Source organism: Prionailurus viverrinus, chromosome B1 (genome assembly GCF_022837055.1).
Source record: "Prionailurus viverrinus isolate Anna chromosome B1, UM_Priviv_1.0, whole genome shotgun sequence".
In the NCBI taxonomy this organism is placed as follows: Eukaryota; Metazoa; Chordata; class Mammalia; order Carnivora; family Felidae; genus Prionailurus; species Prionailurus viverrinus.
In genome coordinates this window covers 54,137,817-54,161,887 of record NC_062564.1, presented here as the reverse complement: position 1 = coordinate 54,161,887, position 24,071 = coordinate 54,137,817, and the positions used below count along the sequence as shown (strand labels likewise).

The following is a 24,071-nucleotide window of genomic DNA, read 5'->3' as shown; positions in this document are numbered from 1 at the left end:
AGAGTCAGATGCTTAACTGACTGAGCCACCTAGGTGCCCCTGCAACTCTTTTCATTCATGTCTTTGCTCCATCTAATAAAATCTGTATTCCATTTCCTGAGGGTTCTTATTTCTGCTGGAGCTAATCTGATAAACTAATGCCTGGTGAGTTGCTTAATAATAAATGATTGCTCCTATCTGGCCCAACTAAAATTATAATTTTGCATATTAAGATCTTTCAAAGCCTCTCTTGTAAGAATGACCAATTGGGGGTATTTTTTATAATTAGTAGAGAAAAATTTGTTTGGTAGAGAAAAATTTTATACAAAGCAAACTTCAAATGGCTAACTCACCTTTTGGGGCATATTCTTCTAACAAGACTGAATCAACTACTACATATATACATTATTAAAAGAGTGTTTGGTCCTGATCAACTTTTAATTTTTTCTGTCTGATATTCATGAATCCACGAAATGCTTCAGTGAACAGGAATACATAGTCATTCATTTAAATTTTACTATATCCTAGCATTCATTTTCTAGATAAGTCTACTTTCCTAGATGCTTTATACATTAGTTGAGATGTTTTTGGTTGTAACAGAACTCCAACTCAAATTAGCATAAATGATAAACCAGATTTATTGGCTCTCATATCTGAAAAGTCCAGACATGTTTTGATTAATGCAGTCTCTCAGTTTTCTGCAACTCTCTTGGCTGTGTCCTTCTCTGTATTCTGCCTACATACTCAGATTGGCTTCCATCATAGCCACAAAATGGCTGCCAATAGCAACCAGGGCAACATGTTATTTGATTCATATCCAAGGTGAGAGAGACTATCACTATAATCATTTAACAAAAGTCTGGAGATTTACTCTGATTGAGCCAATCACTGTGCCCAGGAAGAAATCAAATGCTGGTCAATCGGGGCTTCCCTGCTGAAACAATCTTTGTTTTAATTCGGACAAACTAATATAGCTTGGAGCTGGGATGGTGTTAATCCATCCAAAGTTCATGGCTATAGCAAAATGAGGGCAGGCCATTTCGAAAGAAAAATCTGAGTGAAGTTAATAAGGTGGAATAAATTCTAAGTATGTAACTAAATGTTATTCACCAAGTTCCTTTTAAGTGAAGTATATTCTTTCAACCTTTGAAAAATGTACAGAAAAACAGAGGCAGAGACCTCATTGCCAAACAGAAAAATTGTATATGACTCGTACCTAGTTTGGCAGTTTCTTTTTACTCTATAGTAAGCAAAACTATACTCGTTTCTTAGAACTGGATATACACAGTTAACCATGTGAGAGATTCTAAGTACCAAATAATTAAACAGCACGTCCAGCCCCCAGCCGTGTAAGGAAGTTCTGAGATACCACAGACAACTGATTTAAGAGGAAAAGGACCAAGACGATACCTAGGCAAAGTTACACATTCCATGTGGTTTGGTGTAAGGGTTATAGGGCTTAACTTGAGACTGAAGAGAGGTGTGTATAAATATCCAAATTAATTTTTTTTAACGTTTATTTATTTTTGAGACAGAGAGAGACAGAGCATGAACGGGGGAGGGGCAGAGAGAGAGGGAGACACAGAATCGGAAGCAGGCTCCAGGCTCTGAGCCATCAGCCCAGAGCCCGACTCGGGGCTCGAACTCACAGACCGCGAGATCGTGACCTGAGTTGAAGTCGGACGCCCAACCGACCGAGCCACCCAGGCGCCCCTAAATATCCAAATTAAAAAAAAAAAAAAGAAAGAAAACACAGAATTCTGAGGAAAGAACCAACTTGCTGCTTGAAGAGTTATCCAGGGTTCAGTTTCCTTTGTTTTCATCTCTATTCTTGGTTCTATTGCTACCATGTTTTCTAATAAGCAGTAATTAAGAATTTTAATCTGATGTTCTTTTATAGCTCCTGCTTCAGTACAGTGGTTTTCTTTAGGCGTTTTCAATGTTTTCACTTTCAGGTCATTATGTTTAAATATTTAGGGACAACCCAAGTGGCAGAAAGCAGAGAATAACTAGTTTTTTGCTTGGTATTGACATACGGGACTGTAGCAGGCCTGCTCCAACCTCCGCTGCTCTCAGAGTCTCTATATGCAAAAATATCTCTTTACCTGTGTCTGATGCCTAGAATTCTTCTCTATAGAATCATGCCTTATTTGCTTTTAAACGTTGTCCCAGAAGGTTGCTTTTTGGAATGCTTAAAATGGCTTGCGTATAAGAACGCGCTGCTAATATGCAGATCGAAACTTTGTGTGAAGTTGAAATGTGAGATAGTTGGCCCTTGCCTTTCTGGCCCTGGCTGTGTGGGTTTTTTTTCACCTACACGCTGCAGAATTCCAGTTTTGAAAGAGGAGAATAGATGTGAAGCTCTTCATGCTGCCTCCAAAGGACAGGCATGGCTGAGACATTGTGGGTGAAATGGGGATGTGAAGATCTAAGACTGGCCCTTGAGTAGAAGTCCAGCAGGTAAGGAACTGGGAAGAGTGCTACTACGAAATCTTTCATGTTTAGAGCTGAGTATGCAAATATTTTTTGTTCACCAACTTAAATTAAGGCAATATAAACTTAATACCATGAGTTTTCATGCCTATGCATTACAAAATCTGGGGGATTGTCTGTCCAGCATCCCTTATTCTCATGAGTGCTATAGGACCTTCTCTATAATCCCTCCCTTGTATCACTGCTCTGTCTAGAGACAGACACCGTATCTGAACTGGATCAACTGGAATCCTTACAGGGATTTTAGATATGGAAACTAAGAAATGGAAATCAATATCTTTTAGTACTCGAGGAATGTAGGTATAAAGGTGGAAGTGTGGAAGCAATTAGTAGCCATGTTTTCTATTCTGTGGGTAGGTGAAGTCAGGGTGCACTCACTAGTGTGATATTTGAGTCAAACAAAGTTATGAAAAATATGCACGCTCCAATAGATGTTTTGTAAGTCTAAAAGGAAACATAAAAAAAGAGTGCAAAATCTAATTAAGTGGTTAAAAAACAAGTTAGCTAGAGTCTCAGGCCGCAGAATTCTATTTATTCAGCTCAGGTGGAAATATTCAATAAAAGAATGTCTTGAACCCTATTGTCAGTGGCAGGATTGATGTCAGTCTGTATGTCTACCTGTCCCAGGTCTTTTATTCTAGCCCCAAGGCAAGCCCCAAGGTCATTAGCAATTTTAACACACGGAAATGGCAATGCCAATTCTTCTTTGAATAATAAAATCGTCCTCTTGTGCAACTTTAAAATGAAAAATAGAGAATGTTCAGTACGTCAAGTTAACACTTAGGTATTAGGATAAGAATGATATATTCATATTTGGTATGAAATATTTATAATGTTATATATATTTATTTATGATCTATTGACACTACGGCGGTTGATTTGTGTCAACTTGGCCAGGCTATGGTGACCAGTTGTTTGGCCAAATACAGTCCAGATGTTGCTGTGAAGGTAATTTTTAGATGTGATTGGTATTTACCAGTAGATTTACCTTCTGTAAAGTTCATGGGCCTTATCCAAGCAGGTGAAGACCTTAAGAAAAAAGATAGAGGTCCCTCAAAGACAAACGAGTTCTGCCACCATACCACCACTGGCCCAGAATGCCTTTGGACTCAGGGTTGTAGCATCAACTCTTGTTGAAATTGACAGCCTTCCAGCTTGCTCAGCAGATTTTGGACTCGCCAGTTCCCACGCTCTCTCCTTCTGTACACACCCTGCCCCCCCCACCCCAACACACACACACATACAGACATTGGTTTATTTTTCTGGAGAATCCTGTCTAATACATATTTCTGACAATTGACTCCAAAATTTAGTGACTTAAGGCAACAAAAATATTTTGCTTTGCTGAATGCTTGTGCCTTAATGTCTCTTCAAGGCTGTAATCAAGGTATTTGTTGGAACTGTAGTCTCCTCTCAAGGCCCAACCTGCTTCTAAATTCATTCACCTGATTATTGGCAAGATCCAGGTCCACAAGGTTTGTTGAACTGAATGCCCCATTTCTTCACTGGCTGTTACCTGAGGGCCTCCCTCAGTTCCTTGCTACATGGGTCCTCCATAGGGGCAGCTCACAACATGGAAGCTGGCTACATTAGAGCAATCAAGGGAGGAAGAGAGGTCACCAAAGACGAAAGTCATTTGCTGTTGTTGTTGTTGTTGTTGTTATTTATAACCAGATCTTGGAAATAAAATAGTGCCATTTCTTTGGAAATTCACCATAAGTCACTACATACACACCAACCCTCCAAGGAGAAGGTGTTATATAAGAGAGTGACTATGAAGAGGTTCAGAATCACCGGGGCTTTCTTGGAGGTTGTCTACTCTATTCAGCTTATTGGAAAATCTGACAGTTGAGAATTTTTATTTCAATTTAAAAGTATAGTTGAATAACTGATTGACCCGTAATTTAGCTGAAGATCAGGAGACAATTTTTTTCTAAGATCATAAACACTGCTGAGATGCTCGAGAGAACTTCAGATTGACCATGTTTATGAATTTATTAGGTTTACTAGAGCTGTTTAAATATCTAAGGAAGTATCTGAGAAAATTTCACTTGTTGGGTCAGGTCAGATCAGGCAACAAATGTGTTAATTTTAAATGTTGTCTAAAATTTTAAAGGCAATTAGATTAACTAATTTGTAAGAGGCCTGGTTGTTTAGTGATTTGTGCATCATGAGTTACTCAGATAGCAAAGACCAACCTGAAAGTGATTGTTAAGTTTTACTAAATCTGTAACTAGAATTCTGTGATATATACAAAAGAAAATTAAAAGTTTAAGGGAAACTAAATTTTAGAATTCCTTTACTTTAATAAACTGAATATTAATTTTTAAAAGTCCCAGTAGCTGAGATTTGTCCTTTGTAGGCAAAATGAAAACAAAACAAAACACAATGAAACAAACAAAACAAAACAAAAAAAGATCCTCATCCAAAAATAAAATCTTACATTGGCAAAAGCCAGTCTGTGGGAAGAGAAAGAGAAAATTCAAATAGCGGGAAGAAAAGGACAGTACTGATACCTTGGAGATCTTCCCTTCTAGCTGTTTCTGCCACTAGCTGAATCCCTGTCCTTGAGTTCTGAAAGACTCCCTGGTGTGCCTAGAATTTTTTTCACTTGAAACCAAGAGCCTGAACTCAAAGATGTTGTTTCCTAGAATCTCTTCTGCAGAAATGTAATTTGTGAAATACAAACTAGAGATAGTACCTTCTCTAATCATAGTAACTCTATGAGGTCCAGAAAAGCCCTCCAGCATGGGGACGACGAGATCCAGAGTTTCACTCTTGAGCTGCCATTGTTTTTTTCAGACCAATTTCCCATTTATTTTTCTCAATGTTTATCTTTGAGAGAGAGCAATGTTTATTTTGAGAGAGAGAGCGAGCCTGAGTCAGGGAGGGTCAGAGTGAGAGGGGGACAGAGGATCTGAAGCAGGCTCTGCGCTGACAGCACAGAGCCCAATGTGAGACTTGAACTCACCAACCGTGAGATCCTGACCTGAGCCGAAGTCCGACACTTAACCCACTGTGTCACCCAGGCACCCCTCCCATTTATGAAAACAAAGTGAATTTAATATCTGACCCCTGCCTCCTGAGGATATGGAGAAAATAAATAATAACCTTCAACATGTATTGAAAAGAATATTCAAGGTTACTGATATCCCAGTTTACATTTCAATGCCCCCCCCCCCAAGGGTAGTTTAAACTGCATTTATTTTGTAGCATTGGGATAATAATGGTTATCTGTCTTAGAAGATTGTTAACAAGATTTGAAGCAAAGTGCTTGACAAGGCATTTGGCACAGAGTAAGCCCTAGATAAATGTCATTGAGGATGCTGATCTGTTTTTAATCTTTGCATGTGGCACAGAGAAAACCTGACAGTTGTCCCAGGGCTCTCTGTCTTTTTCACTGATCATTTCCCAAGTAGCACTGCTGATTCTGATCCTATCGTGCTTCTGTCTGTGCTTACCTCTTTACCTGCCTCTGTTAATTGCACGTATTAAGGCCTCTCTCATCTCTCTTATGGGATTTTGCAATATTTTCCCACTTAGTTATCTGGGCTTTCAGGACAGCTTTTATCGGTTCCATTCTGAACACACCCCAAGATTATCTTCTCAAACACAACCCTTTTCATAACACCCACAAAAGGTTTCCTACCGCCAACACAAAGTGCAAACCTCTTAGGATGACACACAGGATGCTTTACACGAGCTTCCAAGTCTAAATTTTATGCTAAACTTATAGAAACCTGATTCTCGTTTGCTAAACTAATTATGCAGTTTGCCTCTACCTGGAACATCTTTCTCCCAAAGTCTTAAAAATCTTTCAGGCTGGGGGCAACTGGGTGGCTCAGGGGGTTAAGCTTCTGACTTCGGCTCAGATCATGAGATCACGGTTCATGAGTTCTAGCCCCACATCAGGCTTCATGATGACAGTGCAGAGCCTGCTTGGGATTCTCTCTCTCCCGCTCTCTCTGCCCCTCCACCCCCCTCAAAATGAATAAACTTAAAAAGAAATAAATTTCACATGACATTTGTACTTTAAAAAAAAATCTTTCAGGGGCGCCTGGGTGGCGCAGTCGGTTAAGTGTCTGACTTCAGCCAGGTCATGATCTCACGGTCCGTGAGTTCGAGCCCCGCGTCGGGCTCTGGGCTGATGGCTCAGAGCCTGGAGCCTGTTTTGGATTCTGTGTCTCCCTCTCTCTGCCCCTCCCCCGTTCATGCTCTGTCTCTCTCTGTCCCAAAAATAAATAAAAAACGTTGAAAAAAAAATTTTAAAAAAAAATCTTTCAGGCTCCGCTCAATATCTCCCTTTTTGTGAAGCTTCTTCCCTGACTCACTCAAGCAAAGTTTCCATTACAATCTTCCCATCAACCATAAAGCCACTAAAATCTTTAAAACATGGACTTTGTCCTTTATACGTTTGTTTCCCAAACACAATTGAAGGCAGGCATGTGACTGACTTACTCATCGTTGGCTCCTTGATGTCTAGTACTGTTCTTGAAGCAAGGTGGTGATTCAATAAACGTATGTAAAACTGAAAGGTTGATCTATTGCTATTTTTGAAATGGACAGTATTAAATGTAATTTAAAATTAAAGTAAAGTAAATTAAAAAACTCAATAAATTTAACTTGCCTCACAAATTTCTCTTCTCTTGGGGAAAAGGACTACTTTAGACTATGGGACACTAAATTAAAGTAAAGCAAGTTTGTCTCTTTAGATAGTGAGATGGGGAAGAACAGAAAAACTTTTCCCATTACTTGCTTTCTGCATGTAGATTAAAACATCGTTAAAGTAGGATTTGTCACAGATAAACTGCAATACAACAGAGTTGTTGTATTGGGAGTTTTAAGAACAACTAGCTATTTATTTACTTTTTGTGTCCATGTTAAGGGTGAGAACACCAAAACCGATGAATCAGAGAAGCTTGTGGTTGAGAAATAATATGGGGATACTCAGTCTTTTCTCTCTACTATAAAATGCTTATGCAGCCAAGACGAGGTAAATGAAAAAAGAAACAAGCATTTGCCTTAGAAATCTTTAAAAATAAGCAGACTTTTTTTTTAGTTTATTTGTTTATTTTGAGAGAGAGAGAGAGAGAGCACAAGCAGGGGAAGGTCAGAAAGAGGGAGAGAGAATCCCAAGCAGGGTCTGCTGTCGGTGCAGAGCCATGAGATCATGACCTGAGCTGAAATCAAGAGTCAGATGCCCAACCGACTGAACCACCCAATCACCCCCCCAAATAAGCAGCCTTTTAAAAGAGAAAGTTTTAGGGGTGTCTGGGTGGCTCAGTCGGTTAAGCCTCCAACTTTGGCTCAGGTTGTGATCTCAAGATTCGTGAGTTCGAGCCCCACATGGGGCTCTGTGCTGACAGCCCAGAGCCTGGAGCCTGCTTTGGATTCTGTGTCTCCCTCTCTCTCTGCCCTTCCCCTGCTTGCACTCTGTCTCTCCCTCTCCCTCTCCCTCTCTCTCAAAAATAAACATTAAAAATTTTTTTATGAAAGAGAAAGTCTTATTGGAGGTTGCCATTTCTATCCTTTCTGGCTTTCTACTCATCAAGTTCCGTGTGTGTGTGTGCGTGTGTGTGTGTGTGTGTGTAAAGAGCTCTCCAAAAAGTGTTATTCCGCTTAGTTATTTATTTATTTTTTTAAATTTTGAATGTTTTATAGCAATGACAGGAAACAGGATTGTTTGGAGTGCAGCATTCCTCATTACTCACTCACCGTAACTTGTAATAAGATGAAAAAAGAGAGTGGGAAGCAGAGATCAGTCACTGCTCTGTTGTATTGTGTGTGAAGAGATACTGACAGGCAGCAACCCAGCAAGCCTGGGGACTGACTGGTGATCTTTCAGGACAAAAAAGAATGTTTGGGATACAGTCCTGTGATGGGTGGGTCCATTTTGGATTACAACTGATAACTCCGGCCATTAAAGGGTTCAAATCAACTAGCAAGTAACAGGCACTTCCTCGGACCAGTGAGGTTTTGGGAACTGTGAAAGGCCTGCTTTTCTGTCTTAGGTGCTATGATTATAATATGAAAAACGTATTCATTGCTCACTTGAATCTGAATCAACGCTGATTACAAACATCTGTATGCAGACAATTAAATTCAGAAATCTATTCCTTATGCTTTTATGCCAGGCTAAATCTGAAAAACATATTCCTCTGAAGTTTATCGAAATCTCTTCCTAGTATCTTAAGCCTAACACTCCCTTCACCCCCAACACCCACCCCCTCAGTTTTAATTTTCTGCCATTTGTGGGAATTCTAACCATCCCCCTTTGCACATTCTCCTGTTCCCTTCAACATGAGAAAGACTTAGAGATGAGGATAAAAGGGAAATCCAATAAGCAAAAGCCAGAGGTGGGATTTGGGAAAGCCTGTAACTTGATAAGGATTAGCCCCAGATAAGGCAGGCCTGGCAAATTGTGGTCTGATTGTGAAAGACCTGTCATGTCTGGCCGGAGCTCCTGGACTTCATGCCTCTGGAAACAGGAGGCAGGAAGTTTTGAGCAGGGGAGTGACCTGATTAGATTCCACCAACACAATAGTTAGGGTTAATTGACCAGGACAGACACAGGAGGCTTGAGAGTAATTATGAGGAAAATCAAACTATATTAGCACCTGTAAGGTATTATGTGAATCTGATCTTAGGCAGTGGATGCGGGTCAGAGAAAAAGCAAAGAGATAGGAAAAACAAGAGGCCCCAGGCTAGAAAGATCCAACTTTCTGTCTCAGTTTTATAAGAGGTAGCATGTTCACCACCATGAAATCCTAGGTGTCCACTTGTGGACCCCCATAAATTTATAACATCTCTTCCCTTCTAAGATATGGGAAGAGGAAACAACAACAAAAAGATAAATTTTATCATATCACTTTAGCAGCCATCAGATAAGGATGATGAATTTATCTAAGAAAAGTGATGCTGAAATCATCCTCCTGGCCCAAGAAAACTTCCTCACCCCCGCCTCCATGGGCAGAAAGAATGGAGCCGGTCGTTAACTAACATTTTGTAAGTCTTTTACCACAAAATTGAATAAAATAAGCATTGGAATTATACAAAATTAGGTGGTCACTGTGACTCATTTAAAAAGGTCCTCGCCAGAGCCTAGAAGCAGCAAAGTAGGACCCCACAGTTCTGGAAAGCCTCCTACCACGATGCATAGAATCAGACACCAAGGGAAGTTTGAAAGGAAGCAGAATAATGCACAAATACCATAGTGACCCTTTACAATTAAGGAAAGTGTTGCCACAAATGGTTTTTACTTTGTATAAACTTAATGGCGAAGACCATTATGTAGTACTGTAGAATGGAAACGGAGTTAAAAGAGATTTAAAGCTCTTTTGGCCAACTTCTCACTTGTGCAGAAATGCTGGGTACAGCATCCCTAATAGGTGCTAGTCTTAGCTTCAATCATCTCAACGATCAACAAAATTTGTGCCTCCAGGACCAGCATATTTCATTTGGAGTATCCTCGTTCGTTTTTTATTTTTTGTTTTTTTTTACATTTATTTATTTTTGAGAGCAGAGAGAGACAGCGTGAGCAGAGGAGGAGCTGAGAGAGAGGGAGACACAGCATCCGAAGCAGGCTCCAGGCTGTCAGCACAGAGCCTGATGTGGGGCTCAAACTCACGAGCCGCGAGATCATGACCTGAGCCGAAGTCGGACGCTTAACCGACTGAGCCACCCAGGCGCCCCAGGAGTGTCCTCATTCTGATGGCAGCTTATACCACATCCCTTGTGCCTCTACTTATTCACAGTTCTGTTCCCTGGAGAAAACTATGTCTATTCTTCCTGAAAACAACTCCAAGTATTTGAAGTTTTGTATATTTCTCCCATTGTGCTTAAGATAAAAATCCAAACTCCGGATTTCCAAAGTCTTCTTAAAATGTGCTACTTAGGCTCCGACCCAATATCCTAGAAGTCATATGATGAATACAAAGAACAGTGGAATAGTAACTTCTGGGGTTTGGGGAACGTATATTTTTAAAGACAGTCTGGGATGCTTTAGCCACTTACCAGACATTTCACTCATCGAATCAACAATCTTTACTCGATGCACATCATGTTCCCTGCACGGTTTTATATGCTGGGATTAGATGGAGACCAGACACAGATAAAGTCCTTGTTTCTATAGAGGTTGTATTAGAGTAGAAAAACCATCATGCAGTGAAAAAATAAATGACCAAGATAAATTCACAGAGAATCAATGCTATGAAGGCAAAAACTAAAACAACTATGATGTGATAGCCTTGGGTAGGATGACTATATGGTTGGATTAGAATGGTAGTCATGGGGGACTGTACTGAGGAGGGAACATTAGAGCCCAGCCAGTCTTGGAAATCTATGGGAAGAGGGCCCTTAAGGCTGCAGAGTGAGTGCAAGGCCCCAAGGGGAAAGTTTGACACAAAGGTCAGAGAAGCCATAAGTCTAGAGGGAAGTCAAAAACAAAGGAAGTGAAAACAGGTGAGATCCCAGAAAGAGGATTTTATCTTAATGGCAAGGGGAAGTCCTGGGGTTTGTAAAGAGAAGTGTGGGATGATTTAGTTTACAGTTTCATCAGTCATGCACTTATTTGTTTTCTGTTGGGTCTACCATTATATGCACTGTTCTTTCTCTCTTTGGACTCCTCAGCTAATTATTATTACAATTTCTTCTCGGGGTGCCTGGGTGACTCAGTCATTTGAGCATCTGACTCTTGATTTTGGCTCAGGTCACGACCCGAGGGTCTTGGGATTGAGCCCCACAACAGGCTCCATGCTGAGGGCAGAGTCTGCTTGAGATTCTCTCTCTCTCTCTCTCTCTCTCTCTCCCCCACTCATGTGCCCTCTCTCTCTAAAATAAAGAAATAAATAAAAAATAATAAAAATATAGAAATTCTCCTTTTTTATCTATAGAAGAAATTCTCAATTAGCTTATTAGTTATATATTATTTATCTTTTCCCCATATTTTATTTAAATTCCAGTTGATTAACATACAGTGTAATATTAGTTTCATGTATAGAATTTAGTGAACATTATTTATCATGATGAATTTATTAATACCTAATATTAATTTGTGGTTTTTACCAAATCCTAGAAAATATAAATACCCGAAAACCCTAACTCTATTTACTCCCTCTTGATGTCTATGCTTTCATATATTTTAAATTCTGTAAGTCATTATTTTTGTTGCTCAGTGAAATAAATATTTTTTTTATCTATCACAACTTTTTTTTTCCTATTACTTTTCATACTTTCCTGAATTTTTCTTCCTCTATCTGGGGATCCTTTCTGGTGGCTTAAAGCCTCCTTGCTTTTATTTCTTTGAATGGGGATATGCTGTGAAAAATTCTCTCAGGTTCGCCCCTCCCCCCCCGGAATATTATTGTGCCTTCAATTTTGAAAGATTTTTTAAATGTTTTATTTATTTTTGACAGAGAAAGAGTGTGCATGCATGCTAGTAGGGGAGGGGCAGAGAGAGAGGGACAGAGAGAATCCCAAGCAGGCTCCACTCTGTCAGCACAGAGCCCAATGCAGGGCTCAGATTCACAAACCGTGAGATCATGACTTGGGGTGAAATCAAGAGTTGGCCGCTTAACCAACTAAGCCACCCAAGGTGCCCCCAATTTTGAAATATTTTTTTAAAAAATTTGTTTAATGTGTATTTATTTTTGAGAGAGAGAGAGAGAGAGAGACAGAGAGAGCAGGGGAGGGGCAGAGAGAGAGAGGGAGACACAGAATCCGGAGCAGGCTCTAGGCTCTGAGCTGTAAGCACAGAGCCTGACACAGGGCTTGAACTCACCAACGGTGAGGTCATGACCTGAGCTGAAGTCTGACACTCAACCGACTGAGCCACCCAGGTGACCCAAAGATTTTTTTATTGCATATAGAACTCTAGGATTTTTGTTTGCTTTAGGACTTTGAAATATAATTTCATTGTTTTCTGACTTACATAGTTTCTGTAAGAAGTCAGTTGCCAATTTTTTTTTCTCCTTTGAAAATAATGTGACTTTTTCACCCCTCTGGCTGGTTTTAAGATTTCCTCTGGTCATTGGTTTTCAGTGGTTTTTTACTATCATTTAGCAAAGTGTGCTTTTGTCTTGTCATTTGTATTGTTTCTCGAATCAGCAGCTTGAATTACTTTGGAAAAATTCTTGAAAATTAGTTTCAAATATTGCTCCTGCCTCAGTTTCTCTTTTCTAGCCCTCTTTTCTAGGACATCTGGTATGCGTGGCTTGAACCCACGAACCATGGGAGCCGAAATCAACTGTTGGGTGCTTAACCCACCGAGCCACCCAGGCTCCCCCTTATGTTAGATAATTTTAAGTCCACATTTCTTTCTTTCTTTTTTTTAAAATTTTTATTTATTTTTCAGAGAGAGAGAGAGAGAGACAGAGCATGAGCAGGGGAGGAACAGAGAGAGGGAGACACAGAATCTGAAACAGTCTCCAGGCTCCAAGCTGTCAGCACAGAGCTCCACACAGGGATTGAACTCACAAACTGAGAGATCATGACCTGAGCCGAAAGTCAGATACTTAACCGACTCAACCACCCAGGCATCACAAGTCCACACTTCTTTCACCCCTATGTCTGGATTTGCCATCCCTCTTTATCTTTGGTTTCAGCCTAGAGATTTTCTGCTGGCCTAATTTCTGATTCACAGATCAAATTCACAAATCTCTTCAGTTTTGTCTAATCTTTTAGTTCATCTATTGTTTTCTTAATTTCAGTAATTGTATTTTCAGTTCTAAAAGTCTTCTTTTATTTGTTTCTGGTTTTTCAGCAAAATTCCCAATCCTGGTCATCTAATTTTTGAACGTATAAATTAGAATTATTATTTTTTTAAATTTTTTTAAATGTTTATTCATTTTTGAGAGACAGAGACAGAGCATGAGTTGGGGAGGGGCAGAGAGAGCGGGAGACACAGAATCCGAAGCAGGCTCCGGGCTCTGAGCCGTCAGCACAGAGCCCGATCCGGGGCTCAAACTCACGGACTGGGAGATCATGACCAGAGCTAAAGTCAGATGCTTAACCAACTGAGGTACCCAGGTGCCCCAAATTAGATTTTAAAGTCTACTCCTGATAACGCCAATATCTAGTCCCTTGAGGCTGTCTTTTTTCAAACAAAATACTTTTCTACTGTTTCTCTGTATCTCTGCTACTTTTTAATTGCTAGGAATCGTATATGAACAATTATAGAAGCTGTGGCTGGTTACTTTTTGCCAGAGAAGGTTTTCATTAGCTAAAGGTAGATGAGTAGAATAGTAGTGTATCAGTTAAATGTGAAAGGGACTCAGATGGCTCGAGTCTGGATTTTCGTCTGTGTAGAGCCTGGTCTCTATTTCTGGTTTGCCCTTATTTGTAGAGTATGGCCTTAGGGGCCCCACATGAGGCTACTTTCTATGACCTCCCCACCAAAATTGGGACTCTTACTGTTTTCTCTCTCACATGTGATGCTGATGAGAACTATGCTTAGTTTTTCAGTCTCTTAGCAGCCACTTTATATGAGCTGTCTGCCTCTCAAACCCAGCTGTTTGTGAGTTGTTGACTGGCTTGTGTTGAACCTGGCTTCCAGAGCTTTAGGCTTTCTTCTCTGTACTTCTTTCTCTATAATCTTTCCCTCTGGCTCCTTGGTCACCCTAAAGTCCAGTAGTTTTCTTCCAACCATGTAACATGTTAAAGTTTACTTGTTTATTTTGAGAGAGAGAGAGAAAGAGAGAGAGAGAGCGTGCGCACACACACAGGCACACGCACAAGTGGGGAAGGGACAGAGAACGAGAGGGAGACGGAATCCCAGTCCCAAACTGACACTGTGGAGCCCAGTGTGGGGCTCGAACTCACAGACTGTGAGATCATGACCTGAGCCAATGTCTGATGCGTAACAGAGTGAGCCACCCAGGCACGCTGTGCCGTCTGACATTTTAATTCTGGTCTATTCTGCTTCTCTGCAACTTGGTAGCCATTAGCCATGTTCTACTGTTGTCAGCATCTCTGAGCATTTAAAACTCAGCCAGTGTCTCCAAGGATTAGTAGTAAAAACACCAAGCTCATTTCACTGAGTTTTTCTTCTCTCCAGCATCTTGATCCCTCAAAATTCTGATTGCCTGGGTAGATTTCCTTTGCCATCAATCAGATGTGTTTTATTATTATTATTATTATTATTCAATCAAGCTTTTTCAGTTTTCTTTTTCTTTATCTTTCCTTTCTTCCTTCTTTCTTCTCTTCTCCCTTCCTCCCCCTTTTTCCTTCTCTTTCTTTGTCTCTCTCTCCCTCCCTCTCTTCCTTTCTTCCTTGCAGCCCATCAAGGCCGGAGGCTACTTGTAATTTTTACATTGTGGAGCATTCTGTATTTTAAATAGTCTTTTTTTTTTTTTTTTAAGATTTTCACTTTTTTTTTTTTTATAACATCTTTGTTTTCAAAGCCTTCTTACATCAGGTAGCATTTGCCACATAACAAAGAACGCCTATATTAGTGGATTAAAACTATTTATCTCTTAAATTCTGTGGGTTGGCAATTTGGTCTGGGCTCAGCTGAATGGTTCTGCTGCATGAGTTAGGCTTGTCTAATCTCGAATGGGGCTCACTTGTGTAGCTGCTGCTGCCTCCTGGAGTGGCTGGGAATCGGCCAATTAGCAGGTTTTGGTGTTCTTCCATGTGGTCTCTCATCCACCAGCAGGTTAGCATCAGCCTTGTTCGTGAAGAGGCAGGATTCCACGCGTGAAAGTAGAAGCAAGCAAAAACCTCATGTTGGACATCATACCGTATTGATTTTCCTGCATTGTTTTGCATTGTGATGGAAGTCACGAGGCCAGCCCATGCTCAAGGGATGCATAAACAGACCCCATTTGTTGTTGAAGGAAGCTGAAACAATTGCAGCCATTTCTTTCTTTCTTTTTTTTTTTTACAGTCCACATGCTTGATACATCATTAATTCTAATAATTTAAGTTCCTTGGACTTTTGTAGATTGATAGTCACATCCAAAGCAAATAATGATAGTTTTTTTTGTTCTTTTCAATTTTTATATTGCCTTTTCATTGTCTGATTGCACTGGATAGATCATTTGATTTCAAATAAAAGCTGAGACAGTGGACATTCTTGATTTGTTCCCAATTACAGAGGGAAATTTTTTTTAACTTTATTTATTTAGAGAGAGACAGAGACAGAGCGAGTGGGAGAGGCAGAGAGAGGGAGACACAGAATCTGAAGCAGGCTCTGCAACTGTCATTGCAGAGCCCCATGTGGGGCTCAAACCCACGAATGAGATCATGATGTGAGCTAAAACTGAGAGTCAGACACTCAACCAACTGAGCCACCCAGGTGCCCTAGATTAAACATTTCACTGTTAATATGCTGTACTTTTTTGGTGGATACTTTTTGTAAGGCTAAGAAATCACACTTTTATTATCATTTTTATACATTTTGTTACAATTAAGAGGTTAAATTTCATCAAATATTTGCATATATTAAGACAATTATAGGATTTTCTTTTAATTTGGTTAATATGATAATTCTCACTGAATAAATTTGGATGTTGGACCAGATTCAATTACCGTAATAACCCACCTTGTTTTCTGTTATTTTTTGACATGGAAGAATTTTTTTGTGTGTTAACTTTTAGGATTTTTAGACATATGTTCACTATAGGAAAAGTGCGATTGGCCTATAATTTTTTTCTTTTTTTTATAATGTCTTTAGCAGGTTTTCAAATCAAGGTTGTAAGTTGGGAATTGGCTTCTTTTTCTGTACTCTGGGATAGTTGATGTAAAGTTTGAATTGTTTCTTCCTTAAATCTTTGGGAGAATTAACCAGTGTGAAGCCATCTGGGCAAAAAAAAGTTTCTTCTTGGTCTGTTGTACTCCATCTTTGGGGGGGATCAAGGTACCAAATCTTTGGGGAAGTTATGCCATTTTCACATGTTCTACACTGTCAATGCAAGTTTCAAAACCCAAGGTTTAAGTCTAAACAGTTAAAGGCTTTTTCAGTCTGGTTTGTAATTTTTTTTTAGGTGGACAATTCCTTTAAAAAAATTAGTAGACTACTAATTTGCTCCGGTCAGTTTTGTTTGCCTGAAAACAATCTTTGTCATAATAGTCACAATGATCAAGCTTTGATGTTTCTTTGCACCTCCCCCCCTCCATTCTTCTCTTCCTCCAACATGATGGCAGGTATGTTGAGATAGGCAGGCTTGGATGGAACTCTACACTTGCGATTTGTGACAGACCTATACTTTATTATTATTATTTTTTACATTTTTATTCAAATTCCAGTTAGTTAACATACAGTGTAATATTGGTTTCAGGTGTACAATCTAGTGATGCAACAGTTCCATGTCACCAGGTGCTCATCACAAGTACCCTCCTTCGTCCCCATCATCTGTTTAATCCATCCCCCCGCCCACCTCCCCTGTGGTAACCACCAGTTTATTCTCCATAGTTAAGAATCTGTTTCTTGGTTTGTCTCTCTCTCCCTTTTTTGGTCTCCTTGCACATTTGTTTTGTTTCTTAAATTCCACATATGAGTCAATCATATGGTATTCGACTTTCTCTGACGGATGTATTTCGCTTAGCATAGTCTCCTAGCTCCATCCACATGGTTACAAATGGCAACCAGCCAATTCCAGCCTGAGCTTACCTCTGGGTTCTATACCTTGCTAAATGTAACAAAAAGTACAAAATCACACCACCATCATTCTGTCTTCCAACCTCTTCACCTAGAAATCAGCCTCAGTAGGCATAGAAGACAATATAGTGATCAAATGTTTGCTTAAGGTGGTCCTTCATTTTTCTAGCCTCACCACCTGCTCCCCACCTAGTAAGCCAATGTACTTATGTTGGATTTGGTTGTTGTTTGGCAACATTATACTTCTGTGTCACCTGTATTAGCTAAGGTAATATCCAGTGCTGCAGGAAAGAAACCCCAAAATAGCAGGAGCTTAACAAAATAGAATTTACCCCTCTCAGACACAAGAATTCAATGCAGATGTAGAGTGGGCAGCATTCCAAGAGGGTGATTTAAGGATTCAGGCTCCTTCCATCCTACAGTCCCCTCCCCCGCAACCATTCAGAGTCTCAGAGTCTACGTGGATAGTGGACAAGGAGATCCTCACTTCCAAAGCAGAGATTTCACAGTGCCTACTTGTAGGATTGTTATCGCTGCTATTGACCAGTGATCCTGTCCTTTCCTTTTCCAAGTGAAAGAATTTATTGTAGGTTTTCTTCCTTTGGTCGTCATTATGCAGTGTGTGTGTGCACAGGTCAAATTATCTTCTGAGTTGATAGGTCACTAGATCATGAAAAGCCACATGTACTAGTGGAGAGGACTGTGCATCTACTGGGATCTAGATTTGAGTTCCATGTAGTAACTGTATGGGAATTTGGGATGTTTCCCTTGAGTGGGGGTGTGTGTATTCAGTGTGAGGGACAGTGTGTATATTCAGTATTTATAGAGATATTTGGTGTGGCAAAAACATAAAAGATGTGTTTGCCCATCAAAAATGCATGCTCCCTTTCTACTGTATAGAGTTGGTTTGGGGAGGCTTGTGTCTACAGGTTCTATGTTTCCCAGCATTGTCTGCATTTGAATAGGGTCATGGGACTAGTTTTCCCCAATGGGCTATGTGTAAAAATAATTTATGTTATTTGTAGGCTGACATGTTTAAGAAGCAGGTATACCTTATCCACTTTTCTTCTCCAGTCTACTGGCTGAAAGTGAATGATCCCAAAGACCTAGACAGTGGAGCTACAAGGCAGAAGGATCCGGAATCACCTCATAGAAAGCTGCTCGCTGAATACAAGGATTGGATTCCTGTGTGAGCAAAGAAAAAAGTTCTATTACTTTAAGTCATGAATTTCGAGGTTTATCTGAATCCTCTATTACTCTTATTCAATGATTACAAGTATACATAGTTCTAAAAATTCCCTTATGAGCACAGGAGCAAAACATTTGAAAGCCACTGATCTATTCCAGTTACTTCCCTTCCCTTCCCTTCCCTTCCCTTCCCTTCCCTTCCCTTCCCTTTCCTTCTTCCTTCCTTCCTTCCTTCCTTCCTTCCTTCCTTTTCTTCTTTCTTTCTTTCTTTCTTTCTTTCTTTCTTTCTTTATCATCTATCCATCTGTCCATCCATCCATCTTATCTATCTATCTATCTATCATCTTCACTTCATATATATGTGTAATTTATACACACACACATATATATACACGAATTTAAGTGCAGATAAATAAAAAAAATTATATTTATACATTTAGATTGTAGATAATAGTGTCTGATTAACATGCGACTACTTTAGGGCAACCTAAATCCAGGAATTTACCACTTCATTACAATTTAAACTCAGCAGGTTGAATCCAAAAATCTGATAGGACTTAGTAAGACAGGAAACATGTTTTAGTATCAATGAATCCTTTTTAGCATGTATACAGTGATGGTGAGACAGTATTTCTTAAGTACATGTCTAAAGTCACAGCATAATGGGGCGCCTGGGTGGCTCAGTCGCTTACGTGTCTGCCTTGGCTTCAGGTCATGATCTCGCGATTAGTGGGTTTGAGCCCCGTGTCAGACTCTGTGCTGACAGCTTGCTTAGAGCCTGGAGGCTGCTTTGGATTCTGTCTCCCTCTTTCTCTACCCACCCCTGCTTGAGCTCTGTCTCTCTCTCTATCTCTCTCTCGAAAATGAATAAACGTTAAGAAAAAACAATGTTAAGTACCAGCATAAGACAAATAAGACTAATGATCTTGGGGCGCCTGGGTGGCTCAGTCAGCTAAGCGTCCGACTTCAGCTCAGGTCACGATCTCGCAGTTCGTGGGTTCGAGCCCCGCGTCGGGCCTGTGCTGACAGCTCAAAGCCTGGAGCCTGTTGCAGATTCTGTGTCTCCCTCTCTCTCTGCCCCTCCCCCGTTCATGCTCTATCTCTCTCTGTCTCAAAATAAATAAACGTTAAAAAAAAAAAAAGACTAACGATCTTAATGATTAGTGATAGGAATTGGTAAAAATCCATTCATCTCTAGGCTCAAGTGCATAGGCTGTTACATATATGCAAGGTGTCTGCAGGGTCATTAGCTATTGTGCAACTAGACCCCAGACGGTTGCACCATTTTATCTTTATGGAGTTAGAGTTATCTTTACTCATGAATCTTAAAAATAAGCTTTAGTGTGTGCTAAGTAGCAAGCTCAAATCTATGATTACAGTAGGAAAATCTCAAATGTATGTTGTGACTGTCACTTGACTATTTTCAAATCCATTCCCTTCCATCTTACTGCTCAGCCCTGTATCACAAGGGGCAGACCCTGCGAGCTACCTTTTCCCAACTTCCTCCTGAACTGGGAGACACTGACAGAATACTGAAGGGAAGGCCAATAGGAGATTGGCCTTCAGAGTTATTTCCTCCTTGTACCCTCTCTTAGTGACATTTCTGGCAGTGGCTGCCTTCCCCCAGCATTCCAACTCAGGTAGTGCTTTCCTGCTGTTGCTGGTTGCTTTATCATCCCATCCTTCTTCTTTGGCTCTTCAGTTCTTCTAATACCTTTGTAACTAGCTCCCCATATTCAATTCCTTTAGACTTGAATGCTGTTTCCCAGACCACACCTTAATCAATGTACGTATGCAGTAATGTTTGTATAGAACATAATATATTGAAACCTGGATATATAAATTTACCAACAAAATAACCGTTCAAGAATTATTTGTTGAATGAGTGAATTTATGGGTGAAAGTGTTACTTAAAAACTGGGAGAGCGGCTCCTGGGTGGCTCAGTTGGTTGAGCGTCCGACTTCAGCTCAGGTCATGATATCATAGTTCGTGAGTTTGAGCCCCATGTCAGGCTCTGTGCTGACAGCTCAGAGCCTGGAGCCTGCCTCGGCTTCTGTGTCTCCCTCTCTCTCTGCCCGTCTCCCTGCTCACACTCTGTCTCTCTCTCAAAAGTAAACATTAAAAAAAAAAAAAAAGTACATGTATCTAAAAACCAAAAAAAAAAAAAAAAACTGGAAGAAAAAAGATATTTTAATGGCTCAAAGTTAAACTTAAAAACTCTGTTAAGGGGCGTCTGTGTGGATCAGTCAGTTGAGCGTTTGACTCTTGATTTGGCACAGGTCATGGTCTCATGGTTCACGAGCTCGAGCCCTATGTCCAGCTCAGTGCTGACAGCATGGAGCCTGCTTGGGATATTCTCTGTCCCCACCCCCCCCCCCCCTCAAAAATAAATCAACTTTAAAAAAGCATTTAAAAAACCTACTGAAATTTAGTGTAACTATACATTGATGATGAAATTTTAGTACCAAGAATTAGAAGTGGTGCTAAAACATTTGAATGGACCCATCGGATTAAAATGGTAGTATAGTTAGAAATTCAAAAACAAAGTCTAGAGGTAATGATGACAGTCAATATTAAAGCAAGTAGTTATTGAAACTTTTTGAACCTTACTGTGCTTCACAGTGAGATCATATGTTAAGTACAATTACATATGCATGAGGAAACTGCTGTATTTTCTATTCATTTTCTTCTCTTTCATCATATCCTCTCCAATGTGATACTCAGAGTTGTGAAAACACGGTTCTACATATGTTATAGGAACCATAATAGTCTTTGCAAATTTATCCAAGAGATTAAGATGTAACTAATCCTTGTTCATTCTCTTCCTCTGTAGTGACGATTGCTTTTGTTAGCTCAGCATGATCACCCCCTTTCTGGTAATGTCAGCAAATTGGAAATGATTCCTCTCCTTGTCTTCATCCATTGGGTTCAGGTCAACTTCCTGCCCACCTCTCCTGTCCCCCCACCACTCTTTCTCTACCACCTTTGGGAGAGGCATGTCATCTGGTTCTGGCCAAGCAGAATGATCATCTCTCTGCCCACGAGGGCTGTCTCAGTACTCGGTACATAACCTAAGCAAGGCCAATGAGCTCTGTTGTCGATTCTTTTGCCAGACTGGAAGCTGGTAAGAATCAGGCTACAGATCGTGAAACCATCCTATGGACATTGCTGCCTAGAAGGGAAGCTAACAAGAGGAAAGAGGGGCACCTGGGTGGCTCAGTCGGTTAAGTATCTGACTTTTGTTCCCTTCACATGATCTTGCAATCATGAGATTGAGCCCTGTGTGGAGCCTGCTTAAGAGTCTCTCTCTCCTTCTGCCTGTCCCCCCTCCCTCTCTCTCTCTCTCTCTCTCAGTAAAGAAAAAAAAGAGGAAAAGAGATGAAGACTGATTGATGCCACCATTTGTGACCCTGGGGCCAGTTACCTCGTCCCATGCACCGGGCACTAGTAAATTTGCCTACTGAAATTCAAATATAAAAAAGAAGCTACCCTTCAAATGATATTTAGTATGCAAAACGACTTGAATTTTATTAAAAATTTACACTTTCAGACCTCTTCAATATCCTAAATTTATGAAGATAGGGGGGGAAAAAAGACAGAAATCATCACATAATCACTTGTATTGTAAGTGGTACAAGTATCAAATTATTTTGATATGGGAAAATTAAGTTTGTTGGACATTTCAATGCCGTTTTCAAGTCTTAATCTTTTTCCAGCGTCCACATACTTTCAGTTTTGTTGTTCTGGGAGCCCTGCCCTATTTATTAAGGCAAATACATTTCGAAAAAAATGCATATTATTTACATTAGGATTTTCATTGAAAAAAATATAATTAAAGAAATTAACGCTTCCCCTCCCCCAAATTTAATATTTTTTTCCCAATTAGTATACAGAGATATCATATAACATTACAGGTTTATTTAAAGCTATTTATAGCAGATACATTTTAATGTAAAATAAACTTTTAAAACAGATAACTCATTTTTTTCAGTTCTACTCAGTATTTGATTTCCAATGTCTGCAGAGTTCATTCATTTGAGAAAAAATTTCCAATTCAAAGCACAAAGGATATTGAGGGCTGCCAGTACAGAAAATTATCCATAAATGAAAAGTTTTAGCTATAGCATTGAACATTACAGTAGGAAAATCTGTTAAGATAAGTGACGTTCCACATGCCTATATTATTATTCAATGACGGCTTCCTGCCACAATGTATGAACAAGTTTTTGCGTTATTACAACATTTCTCTATCAGACATTCACTGATGTTTATTTCTTGCTGTTTTTCAAATACATTATATGAACCTCTAGATAAGTTATTCATATTCAAATTACTCCTTAAAAACGAAGGCAATAGTTCTCTATGGTAGAATTAAAACAGAACAAGATAGGAAAACACTCCAGTGTCTCTAGAAGATATTCATCAATCTCAAATGGATGGAATTTGCTCCAAGCAGGGAGCTTTGGACTTCACAGGCAGAGTGAATCACTCATACAATACTCTATGGGGAAAAAAAAAAAAAAAAGATTGATTTGGAAATCTTGTGCTCTATTATTAGCATTAATTATTACTTGCAAATAATGTTACCCAACGCAGCTGCACTTACTGATCTGATCTTAAACCACCTGACAGGGAAAATAGCAAAATATCACCAGCTATCTTTACCTCTTGTTAATAGGACTTTGAGCACACGAAAACATTTACAATTGAAGCTGTGACAGAATCAGTTTCTTCAACAGCTATGCATAGAACACGAAGTAACTTCTGGAGATTAGAAAAAAAGTCATTTTGAAAAGTAGGCACTTTTGAGATTGGTACAGATAAAGAAGTTATCTGAAAAATATTGTATTTGTATTTTTTTTTCTTAATGAGGCTATCTTAAGTAAAATATTTAAAGAGCATTAACTATCCTTTTTTCTGTAACTGTACAAGTTTATTCCTGAGATTTCTGGAGAAAATTATATTTTTTTATTTGTTTTTACATTGTTTAATTTTTTTAAAGCTTGTTTATTTTGGGGGGGGGGAGGGGCAGGGAGAGAGAGAGAGAGACAGACGGACAGACAGACAGAATCAAAGCAGGCTCCATGAAGTGCAGAGCCTGATGTGGGACTCAAACTCACGAACCGAACCGTGAGGTCATAACCTGAGTTGAAATCAAGAGTCAGCTGCTTAACTGAGCCACCCACATGCCCCCCAAATTAAATTTCTTAAAACTAGCAAATAGGAAAGAAATGGTTTTCCTAGATGGGAGGCCGAACTGTGGGTCAACATCTCAGCCAGTTACTTTCTGTCACTTTCCCATACATCAGATTTTTCATTTGGGATATATTCACACAGTAATTTATTCCTTATCTGGCCCCCAAATATGCCACGTCTTTAAAGAGCTGAAATGTTCAGCCGAAATGTGGTATGTAAGTTATTGTTCCTAAAAATTTGCCATTGTAGGTAGCTTCTCTCTTTTGAAGTGAGAACATAAAAACAAAATGAGATTTTTACATCTGGTTTGATTTAAATAACAATTCAAGTATCTCCTTTGAACTGATATTCTGAAAAACATTAATATTTATGTACCACAAATTCAAATACATTTTCTGAAAGGTAGAGTATTCCCTGAATATCCTTTGTTTTAATCATTACTCAGACTATAAAGATCAAAAGTTAGCTTTGGTTCACGTCATATTTCTGATAGTTCCTGATTTTTTTTTTAAATTTCTTTTAATGTTTATTTATTTCTGAGACAGAGAGAGGCAGACAGAGCATGAGTGGGGGAGGGACAGAGAGAGAAGGAAACACAGAATCAGAAGCAGGCTCCAG

The 24,071-nt window shown here is 39.6% G+C and overlaps 1 long non-coding RNA gene across 1 annotated transcript; it reads right to left on the bottom strand.

The window, feature by feature from the left end:
- Positions 1 to 24,067, bottom strand: LOC125164636 (uncharacterized). The gene is made up of 3 exons (XR_007151838.1): positions 23,591 to 24,067; positions 13,948 to 13,957; positions 1 to 11 (listed from the first exon to the last, which is right to left on the bottom strand). It is a non-coding gene; the product is annotated as an uncharacterized LOC125164636 (long non-coding RNA).
- Positions 24,068 to 24,071: the final 4 nt, after the last annotated feature.